Here is a 12,458-nt window from a genome sequence, read left to right as displayed (position 1 = left end):
ATTGGCAAAGTAAGTAGAGAAAAGAACACAATAACTTTAAACTAATACTAAATAAAACAAAAGTATTGATTAAAATTATATTAAATAAAATGTTGATTAGTATTAAATTATACTTGTGTTAGTAAATAATTCCTCCATTTTCTCAGCAAGTTCTATTAAACATTGTCTCTAGAAAAAACAAATAAAATAAAAATCCTGGCAAAATGGATAATTGGTAGAGGCATAGCTTCTGATTCTGACAATATGCACTCTATCCTGGAACATTCTTAAGAGTAGAAATAAATAATTGTTTCCATAAAATTGTCTTGTGACCTTTCATACACAAGCTGTGGCATGCATGTGCTTCTCTTGAGACACCACAAAGAAAAATTAATATTAAAATTTTTAAAGATAATAATTTATTCCACAGAGTAAAAATACACTAAGAAATTCAAATTAAAAACAAAATCAAAATAATAGCAAAATATAAGAGCTAAGCCTCAACAAGTCTGACAAAATTACAACTTAAAATTTCATGGGTATAGCTTCTGATATTACTAGAAGTCACGATATCAGAGACAATTCTGTGATCCTCTGACTCTTGTTTTCCTGCTCCTTATTCTACAATGTTCCATGAGCTTTAGACTTGGAAGTGTTTTATAAGTGCATCCACTGGGACTAGGTTTCAGACCTTTGACATTTTGATTAATGACTAGATGTGGTGTTCTGAAACTGTCTTTGCCTATTACAAAGAAAAGTTCCCTTCATGAGAGGAAAAGGATGTACTTATCTGTAGGTATATAGGCAAATTGTATAGATTGTTTTGGGGAAGCATGGTGGAAGTATACCAGGAAATTAACAATTGTGAGCGCTTCTCTAATAACCATGACTTCCCTAGTACTGAGTAGTTAATTGAGTTTTCAGTATCAGACATATTTTCCCTTTTGGTGAGCTCAAGTTCAATTAGAGAACTGTTGGTTACTACCAAATTATGCAAGCCATTGTCTCACCCTTAGTATTATAGTTCCATGGTATCCATAGATATCATAGTTAGGACTGCTGCTTTCCTCCCTCCTTCAGAAGATTGAATGGTGATTTCTGGTATCATGAAGGTAAGTGTTCAAATGTGATCTGAATGACAATTACACCAAGAACATGACACAGGGATCAGGGAAAAGCCCATGATGAGGTCTCAGCCCTACCAAAAAAACAAACAAACAAACAAACAAACAAACAAACAAAAACACTATAGGCAACTGAGAGTGAAAAAGAAAATTTTCCTAAAGAAAGATCACATTAATTATTTATTCAGTGCCAAATAACAGGCCCATAAAACATACATAGAAGTAAGATTATAGGGACTCAATAGGTCATGTTTAAGAATATGTATATATTTAATACAAATATACATGTACATACAATAACAATGACCAAAAATTGACATGGATTTTAAATTGAATTTGAGTGGAAAGGGCTATATAGAAAGGTTTGGAAGGGGAGTAGGAAAAGAAGAAATGTAGTTATATTATATTCTCAAAACTATATTTCCCAGTTAATAGCAAGATAAAATAAAATTGTTAAAGATATAGTAAAGTTTCACATTATCAGATACTTAAAACTTTAGAAGTGTAAAATAAGGCATTTAACACTGAAAACAATGGCTGCCAAATATGCAACAATAAAATAAATAACAAAAATTTTAAAGTAAATTTTTGAAATAATACTAAGTAACTATATCAATAATTATTAATTATGTTAGAATTAGAATGTATATTAAATGACTTTGAAAATGTAATCTCACACAAATGTTTTCATAGTTCTTGCATATCAATTATGTGTCATTTGTTATATTTGTAACAAAAATATTGTCATTGAAATAGGAAGGGAAAATTAAGAGAGAGAAACAGGTAGGCAATTGATGTGGGATTCTGCTCTATATGTAGTGAATAAGTTTTATTAGCATTAGTTAAGAAAGAAGCAATTTTAGTTTATTATAAGGCAGAATATAACAAGGCAGGAATTTCAAGCAGAGATAGAGAAGGAAAGCAGGTGGATTCAGAGAGATGCCATGTAGCTGTTGGAGAAAAAAAGATGCCAGAAACTTGTCAGTAAGCCACAGCCTCATTGCGATATACATTAATAAAAATGGGTAAATTTAAGATTTAAGAGCTAGATAGGCATAGACCTGAGCCATTGGCCAAACAGTACTGTAATTAATATACTTTTTGTGTGATTTCTGGTCTGGATGGCTGAAAAACAAAAGAACATTCTCCACCTCCAGGCAATTCTAGTATGTTCCATATCTACCATGAATCCAGATTAGTGCATATGAAAACTCTCATCGAAGAAATTTCTTTTTAGGACAGAAAGTGATTAACACAAAGACCTACAGTTTTTCAAAGCATAGGTTCAGGGATAATTGCTGAAAAGGGCTCATGAAGATTGGAGGAGCCAAGACAGTGGATGACTCCAAAGGAATTGATATTTTCTGGTACAACAGGAAAACTGCACATTTGAACTCTCAGCAATTGAGACAGCACACATAAGCCCCATTTGAGTTCAAGCCAAAGTAAATTCAGACCGATTAAGGGGAGATATGCTAGATGTCCTACCCATTGCTAAGGAGATACTGACACGAGATACCAGTTTAGACCGGGAAGGTGAATTCTTTTTAAGAATGGAGTCCTAGTGGATGGAACACATTTCAGTGAAGATCACATACCTGAGAGCGCATGAGCAGCACAGTGTTAGGTGAGTAGGAAGAAGGAATGGACACAGGAGAAGTAGGTGAATTAATGAATATAATCCAAATAAATTTTTAAAAATTCTAAAAGAAGTTATTAAAATATGAGTGTGATAGTTTGACTGTATTTGATCCCCAAAGCATGTAGGTTGGAGTGCATACCTTTAATCTTGGCCACACCTTTTATTTGAAATTTGTTACTCTGGGGGTAGACTTTGAGGTTTTCTTTTCTCAAGATTCCCCCTGTGTCAGTAGATGTAGGACTCTCATCTCTAGCATCTCATCTGATTTCATGCTGCCATGCTCCCTGCCATGATAAACTAAACCTCTAGAGTGTAAATGAGCTACCACAGTCAAATGCTTCCTTTACAGAGTTGTCATGGTCATGGTGTCACTTCACAGCAAACCGTAACAAGTACAGCCAGAAAAAACAGAGAAACAAACCAGAAACTGAATCTTTCAAATGACATATTAGACGTACTGTAAATTAAGGTTGCCATTTTGATCAAACCAGTATATAGAATGAATTGCCTTCATGCTACATAAATTATTCTACAGAATGGAAAAAATCAGAGTTCACATGAACACTTGTTTAGAAGATAAGATTCCTAACACAGTCATTCTCCTAAGATACTTGCATTCTGAGGAACAATATTCCAATTGAATTTGCAGTTTTCTCCTATAACATCCTCTGTTACATTTTGTCACAAAATTGTAGGTTCAGGAAAGTAGTCATTTTATGCTTTGTTCTTAACGTTGCACTAAAATTTTATACTAAATCTACATCACCAAAAGTAACTGATTCGAAGGAAAAATGTGTTGGCATTCAGATTCACTTTTTAGACATAGAATTATTACTGAGCTATTTAGCTATTTAGTTCCATTTATGCAAATGGAATATGAGATATATGGTATCTGCTAGACCTTAGGTGATCTGTAGATTAAGCAATGCATCAGGCATTGGTGTAGTTGTCATACCCTTATCTTGATCATGTAAAGGCTCATGTCACCAGGAAGAAGTAAGCTAAATAGATAGAGTAGGGTTATTTGTTCGAGGTGAATTCTTGCTTTGACAAATCCTACTAAGTCCGTGGCAATACAAACACTTTCATAAATTTCTGTTGGTACTTGAAATGAAGGCAATTTAAATTAAGGCATATTAGAGGCATCAGAACCCTTCAATTCATGTGCTTTTTTCATCTCTCATATTTGCTGTCACCCTGTGTGCATCCATGTATGCACATTTAATTTAAATAGTTTTGTTTCTTTATATTTTAGTGTTTCAATTATGCAGATGAAACTTACATGCAGTGACGCTGATGTTTTCTTTTGGATGAAATGTCAAGGGAATTTTTTTTTGTCTACATAATCTATTTGCTTGTGCTATTTTAGTTTGCCTAGCAGCTTTTTGCCATCATCCATATCTGTCCTATTTGCCATGTAGAAGCCAGCCTGTAATGTTTATCGATACCCTGATTTTGTCTTTTGAAATTTACTCTTGAAAAATAATTCTGCAGCAGCATATACATCAATGAATATGTGTTACCACATACTATTTCATTAGTGCATGCTGGAAAAAGAAATTTCTTAGACTATAGGAATGAGTTCATTAAGATTCTTTAAATAATACTAAATAAAATGCTAATACATAAAATAAGTCATATTGTAAAAACCTATATCACATTTCTCACATATTGGAGATTAGGTTATATATCAGGAGTCATTTTAATTTTTAATTAATGTTAAATATGACAAAATTTATATTTAATCAAAATATATTATACCCATGAATGAAATTCTCAAACAATAAGTTAAATAAGAAGCAACGGTCATATTAAGAGTTGTGAAAAGATATAATGTTAGGCCATACTTTGTAGTTTTCTAAAAAGAGTTTAGATCAAGTGGTCCATATCCCTCATCTCAGCAATTAGGTAATACAGAAGGATCTGGAGTTCAAGGTCACCTCCCAAACATAGTAAATCTGAGACCAACATGAGATTATTGAGCCAAAACAACAACAATCTACCTCTAAAGTTAGAGGTAAATTAGTTAGAAAATATAAAATGATATTCATCTACAATTTAAAAAGTACTAACGTAGCAGAGACCTTAAAAAACTAAGTTTTCCTTGGTTGCCCTTGCAAAAGAAGGAAAACAGAAATCAGAGAAGGGGAAAACCAGTTTTGCTTTTTGTTAACATTGAAGTATTAGGAAATAGATTTTCAACAGTAATTTCTATAAGGATGTCAAATACCAATAACTGTCATGAATTTTGCCAATATATGCTAATGAAAATCACAGTAATGTATCATAAATAATAAAAACTAAGAGACACATATTGAGATTCAGCTCAAAAATCAGAAAATCAAAGCAAGCAAGCCACTAGAGAAGTCGTACCTCTAACAAGGATGAGTAACCACAGACTAAGCAGACTAAAGCAGACAGCCTCTCTTCCCATTTTATATTCCTCCTAGTGCTGGGATTAAGGGTGTAACTCCATAGTACTGGGATTAAAGGTATGAGGCACCACCACTTGGATTTATTTCAATATTAATCTTTGTTGTCCAGGGTGGCCTTTCACTCACAGTGCTCCATCTGCCTCTGTCTCCTATATCCTGGGATTAAAGGTGTGGGCCACCACTGTCTGACCTCTAGTGACTTAGCTTTGCCTTTCTGATTTTAGGCAAGCTTTATTTATCAAAACATAAATAAATATCACTATACATTAGTGGAAGTTAACGTGTGACTTCAAAAGTTAAGAGAGTTTAAGGAAAAAATAAACTAAGACAAACAAGGAGAGAAGAGGCCACACTATGGAAAGCTGCAAATATGAGTTCAATATAGTTATATGCATTTAATGAGTACAAATAAAGCATATCATAAATCTAAATAGCTTGTTTATTGATGAAAATATAATAAGAAACAATTAATTTTCTGTTATCCTGACTCTAAATTTCTCTGACACAGCAAATGTGGAGTACAGCCAAAATAAATACAGCCCTGGAAGAACCAAGCAGAGGTTGTCCTTACCAGATGTCAAAACACAGAAAAGTCATAGTTAATTAGGTCTGTTTGGCAGCAAGTAGCACATTTCCATCCAAAGCTTATTCTCCAGTCCTGATACAGCAAAAAGAGTTTGACTTGGACATGTGGTTGTTCAGAGTGGTTAGTATTTTGAAATGCTTCTGGCTAGACTTATTGTTATAGCTTGAACTAACTTAATAAGTAGACTGTCTGTAAAAGTGTAAGCTATAGTACTCACAGTTCTGGGGCCACATCCTAAAAGCAGGAAGCTTAGAAGCCCTTTCTAGAAACTGTTGTTTTGAACTATTAGGGTGAAACTGTTTGGTAGGGTCAGAAGGGCACTGAGATATGGAGATAATTCTCAGTGCTATGGGAACAGCACATCAGAATTAACTGCTGATGTAAGGACTGCAACAGTAAGAAGCCTAGATTATAAACAATGTGTGAATGGAATGAAATGCTGATTGCACTGGTACTTTCCCTTAAGTAATTACTTGGCAAACAGGAAAGCTGAATCCATATGTATTATCAAATATTTAAAAAATTCAGCTAACTTGAAGGTAGTGTAAGATACATAGAAATGTTAAAAGTCACAAAAATTCCCAACTCTCAGCTGTTTTAAGACATTGATGAGTTAAAACAATTGATATAAACAACACCATAGATATTAAAAGTTGGTATAAAAGGGAGCCAACACCATTGTCTTTGCATTTGAGTAAGTCATTTGTTAGGATTAAACACAATATAGAAAGATAGCTCAGTACAGGCACATGGAACCCTCTATGGAATTTCAGAGATACAGTGTTACAACTTTTAAGAAGTATTTGCTTTAGAATGAAAAAATTCTTACGAAATAAAGGTAAAGTTTGGAAACAGAGAGAATAACATGAGTTTATGCTTACTTTTGGCAGTATGAAAATTATTTATAATTGATTTTAGTTTAAAAATTGTCCTGTAGCTGGATCGTGGTAGTGCACACCTTTAATCCCAGCACTTGGGAGGCAAAGGCAGGCAAATTTCTGTGAGTTTGAGGATAGCCTGGTCTACAAGAGTTAGTTCTAGGACAGGCTCTAAAGCTACAGTGCAACCCTGTCTTGAAACCCCCCCCAAAAATTGGCATGTAATGTAGAACATACAAAGGTAGTCAATATTTTCTCATGTTCTAGACAAAGAATTGGCAAATATGTACAGACTGTATGTATCATATTTTGTGACTCACTTTATTTACATAGTAGCAATTAACCTGTTTTTGATCACATTTTACCATTTAACACTTAGTAATTTCCTGTTTTTTTAAAAAACATTTCTAAAATATATAAAGTCATTTATATGGATTCTAACAATTTCTCCCTAACCATGCATTAGGTTTCTTCACATTGAAGCACAGTCATAAAATAATAAAGACTCTAATTTTTTTGTATAATTTATGAAAATGAAGAATTTGCTCAACAGTATGATACTGTTTTCTGTTATTATTTTCTGTTCGATTTTAATTATATAAAACTAAGTTCATCCTTAAGAATGATGCTGTAATTGTTACACAGATATGTTCAGTAGCAAAATTATTTGGGTGAAATATTTAATATTTCCTGATTTACAAAATACCAAAAAATCTGTAAACTAGATATCATAACCCCAAGGCCACTGTGGTATTCTAGTCTTTTTTACAACAAAAGCATGTTGAGAACAAATTTTTATTCATTACAGAAAGGACATAACAAACTCTAGACATCACCTCAGGAAGACAGTGGGTTCCACTAGCAATGAACTACTGTCTCTTAACTCAGAGTTGCATATATTATCTGTTCTCAGCATACCACTGTTGTGCTTTCTGTGCATTGTTTGATGAGCAAAATCTCAGGAATAAGAGCAAGGGAGGAGAGGAAAGGAGAAATGTAGGGATGTATTTACATACAATGAAAAGAAAACTATACCAAAAAAAGAAAGAAAGGAAGGAAGGAAGGAAGGAAGGAAGGAAGGAAGGAAGGAAGGAAGGGTATTAATTTAACTTTATCTTGCCTTAAGACAACACTAGCCAGAGCTTTAGTTAGGAAGCAGTATTTGTATCTATGGTGAGAACCCATCAAAAACAAACTATGAAAGAACCCATGAATTCATAGAAACCTACACATGAGAACCATACAAACATTATGTGACTTCACAGTTCTCCCAAGTTTCGAGAAAGTTAAAATTTGTGCTGGAACACTAATCAGACTAGAGAAAAAACTGGAGAGTTAGAGCAAACTAGACAATTAACCTTTGACATTAAACACCACAGAATCATGAGAGAGACAGAGACCTTAGTAACTCAAGAAAACATTTTTGTTTTCTTTTTCTATTAAGACTGCTTAGACAAATGTGTTACTGTTAGAAAAATATAAGTCAATGTTCTTTGTTACTGAGACTAATACCTTCCTCATGGAAGAGGGCGAAAAGGCAAGATGTCGACAACCATATATGCTGGGAGTCAGGTAGAAAGCAAACTCCAGGGTGGCTCCTTTTGTCCTGATAGGCCTTATTTACATATCTACCCTTTTTTATTCATCACATAGGTTGCTCAGTAGGAGCCAGAGTTCTTTGCTCAGGCCTTGTTGGCCCTGCCTCAGGATGACTCAGCAACTGGACTGTGCCTGCCTTAGGTTGGCCTGCCAAACAAGTTATTACCCATCTTTGACTATCACCTCTCAAAGAGCATTCAGTCCTGGAGAGCTACCAGGGTGGGAGTTCTAGGTAGTAGTCTTTTAAATTACAATTACCAGGCATGCATAACCTCCTGTGGAAGACTGCAAGAAGGATGCCTAAGAGCCACTATTAACCTGAAGAGTTGTTGCCTTAGTTGCTGTCCACTGGTGTCAGATCTACTGCATGAGGCATTTAAGGAGAAAAAGGGTTAGCAAAACCACCCAACCAATTAATGCATATGTGAGCATCCAGAAGGGATCAAATTATCTTTTTATATTATGCCAAACTTTTTAAAAAAAATGAGAAGTCAAAGGCCATAATCTCTGTCCTTAATAAATCAATTTGTTAGGGGCCAATATGAGCAAGAACTGGTAGTATATACATTACCTATCCTGGGTTATTCTCTCCTTGGTGGAAGTGGGCTGATCCATAGCTGTACATACATCTCTTACTGGAATGCACATTGGTGCTGTGGAAGTCTGAGGAAAAACACAAACATACCCTCTCCTATAGGTAAGCAAGGTGGCTGGCAGCTGCATTTGGAGGGATATAGAATCTCTCTATCTTACCAGGGGCATGTGTTCCTTGGCAGGGATTCCCAGTACTTGTAATCTGGGCTGAGTTCCTTGTCATTAAAACAGAAAGTTCATATGAAAAAGGACCTCTGTTAAGACCAGATAAGGATCTCTCCTAGCCTCTGGTGAGATAGTCCTGGCCAAAAGCCTCTTAAGAGTTCTCTTGGTCCTCTCCACAATGGCTTGTCCCTGTGAATTGTAGGGTATGTCAGTGGTATGAAAAATCTTTCAAGAGCCCAGAAAGTCATGAAATTCTTAGAGGAATAGGAAGGAATATATAAACACATAGATATACAAACACTTACAAATAATTAAAAATATGAAGAATATGTTAAATGCAATAATATTCTATAGAACCAATATGTCACATCTATTATCATCTATTATTTATCTATCTGTATCTCTCTACCTTCTATCACCAATCTATCTATATATCTATCATCTATCTGTCTATTTTCTATCATTTATATATCTATTTTTATTGATCTATTTATTACCTGTCATTTTGTCAATATATATATTTAATTTGATTAGCCAAATAAAGGTATTAAAGAATCAATAAAAAGTGAGAGAGAAATAGAATTTTGTGGAGATAACTGAGTTTTGACAACAGTCTCTAGATTTTGGCTTTTCTTCTGTCCCACACCAGGTGGCTCTTTGGATATTAGGAGAGAGCCACACTCCAACTCCAAAGCCAAATTTGATTTTTAAGTGAATTGAGACAACAACTTTTCTGAGAATTAAAGACATAGATGTTTAGGTAGTGAAATCTAATATGTGATAGGTGCCATTGCTCAGTTCTCTGAACTTTTATTGGAATTTGAAAAGGCCAGTGTGATATGAGGGATGGGAGCAGAGGAGGGGGCTTCCTGGGACCATATCTTTATTAGTTATGTACGGAGCCATTCTAAGATCTTGTCTTTTGGCAAATGATTGTCTATTAGTTTGATATTGTATCCAAAATTAAAGTTTCTGATAAACCATTTAGTTCAGGGATGATGTGGGATTCCTTTCTGTATATTGTGAATACAATTGGTGAATAAAGAAACTGCCTGAGCCTGATGATAGCTCAGAACTTAGATAGTCAGGGAAAATTAAGCTGAATGCTTGGAGAACAGAGGTAGATTTAAAGAGTGCATTAGTTGAAGCAGGCTGCATCCCACTGTCTGGCTAGCTTATACCCAAAATAACCACACAGAAACTGTATTCAATCAAATACTGCCTGCCCCATTATCTCTAGCTTCTTATTGGCTAACTCTCACATATTAGTTTAACCCATCTCCACTAATGTGTATTGCCACTTGACTGTGGCTTACTGGCATGAGTCTAACCAGTGTCCATCTTGGGCAGGAGAACCTGTATCTGTATCTGTCTGTCTCTGCTTTCTTCCTCCCAGAATTCTGTTCTGTCTTCTCTGCCTACCTGAGTTCTGCACTACCAACTAGGTCAAGGCAGTTTTTTTAATAACAAATGAAAGCAACACAAATACAAAAGGACCTCCTACACCAAAAAATAAGTCTTGGAGGCCACTGGGGACATATGCTGGCAACTTTACCTAGTAAGCAACAGCCATGTGACAACACACAGATTACTAGAAATAGGTTAAATTAAGATATGTGTTATCCAATAAGAAGCTAGAGATAATGGGCCAAGCAGTGTTTAATTAATACAGTTTCTGTGTAATTATTTAGGGGCTGAGCAGCCAGGAACCAACAAGTGGCCTTGTTACAACAAATTGGCACCCACGTGGCCAACTAAAATCCACATAAAACCTAAGAAATATTGGAAAGAAATTCTAGACACTAAAAAAACAAACTTTAGCCACATTTATTTTTCTTAATGGGCTTTTCCTGCTGGTGGCATGCTGTATCTCTTTTAAGAGCAGTTTCCCTAATTCAGCAGTAGCAGGAAAAAAACATATGGTTTTGAAGTGCTGGCTTTCTGAGCCATATGTCAGCATGAACTCTGACTCTTTTGGAGGTCTGGCTATGTAGCATTTAAATGGGTTTTGTGAGCAGAGTGCTAAAACTGCTTAATGGCTTGACATAGACCTGCTGCATATTTGGAACTGGGGCAATGTGCACAGCTTACAGAAGTGGTGAACAGACTTCCACCATGTTGGACTGTGCAGAGCAAGCAGGCAGGGCCATATATACTTTAGTAATGATACAGCTTAAGTTTTTAAGAAGCACTTGGCATTTTAAGAAGCCGTTCTGATAAGTAAAGAATTACAGATACACAATAACAACAAATTCAGATGGAAAAAACCTCTAGATGGGTCACAGTGTTGGATAAATGTACATAGGCTTGAGAAGAGAAGAAAAGAGTATAGAGAGTTGAAAAAGAAATAAATCATTAAAAAGGTAAAAAAAAAGTCTTTAAAGAGACAGAGTACATACAGTTATAGATTAAAAAAAGTAAACCAAAAAATAAGCCATGAAAAGTTGGAAAATACACAGAAAGCCTGGGCTATGTATATTATTGTGTTCTCTTTGAATTTTTTAACTGTAAAGAAGCTACATAAACAACATATACACTTTAAAGGTATATTGATTTCAGAATTTGAGTCTAATGATATGTTGCTTTGGAAAAGAACTTCTTTTGCTTCCATAGAAAATGAGAATCTATGGATTTATTCTAGGCTAATGTGATTTGATGGACCAAAACCCCCTGAAAGGTTGCCTTGAACACCCTTCAAAATATTATTTTGCCCATTAAACTTTAGGAAGCAGTTTGGAGAGATTTAATTATTTATAAGTGTTTCTTTATATTTTAAAGGGGATATGCTATGGAGATTTGCATTGTTATAGATTTTGGTCTATTGATACAAATTTAAGGTCAATTTTGTTATATTTATATTTCTGATCTTGATTAAGGTATTGTGTCTATCTCATTTAAAAATGTAATGTATAATTAAGAAATATAGGCTAATAGAAAATCATCTATTATAGTCAAGCTTGTAGTTGTATTAGTTAAGACCTCCAGAATATAGCATTTAAAATGTTTTAGGAGCTTAAGACTTTTCATGACAGTGAGGCACATATATCCTGGGAGCACCACTCTACTTCAAGAAGATGATGGGCACTGAAGTGGCTTCTTATAGAGTTTGTTAGCTATTTGTGCAAGAAACCACTCTTGTGTGAACTGTTTGATGGTATGTTAGGTGAATTGGATATGCAGGACACACAGATAAATTACTGCTGAACTTGTGTTAAGGTGAGAACTGTCCTTCAGGGTTCCTACTTCATGAAAAAATCTGCCAGACATTCTGCAGAACACAGAAGAAAGCAACTGATGGATTTAGCCATTACAATCAGAATAGATCTTTAAATTTCCTGCTTCATGGAAAAGTCTGCTGGATATTATGGGCCTGTAGGCTCAAGATGGATTCTCCAAAGATACAGAAGAACTTTGGGTGACTGTCCAGGTGGTGAGATGCTTCTGTCATTTCTAGAA

The sequence above is a fragment of the Arvicola amphibius genome, chromosome 11 (genome assembly GCF_903992535.2).
Source record: "Arvicola amphibius chromosome 11, mArvAmp1.2, whole genome shotgun sequence".
NCBI classification, from domain to species: domain Eukaryota; kingdom Metazoa; phylum Chordata; class Mammalia; order Rodentia; family Cricetidae; genus Arvicola; species Arvicola amphibius.
The sequence above is the reverse complement of the archived record's forward strand: the minus strand, read 5'-3'. Positions refer to the sequence as shown.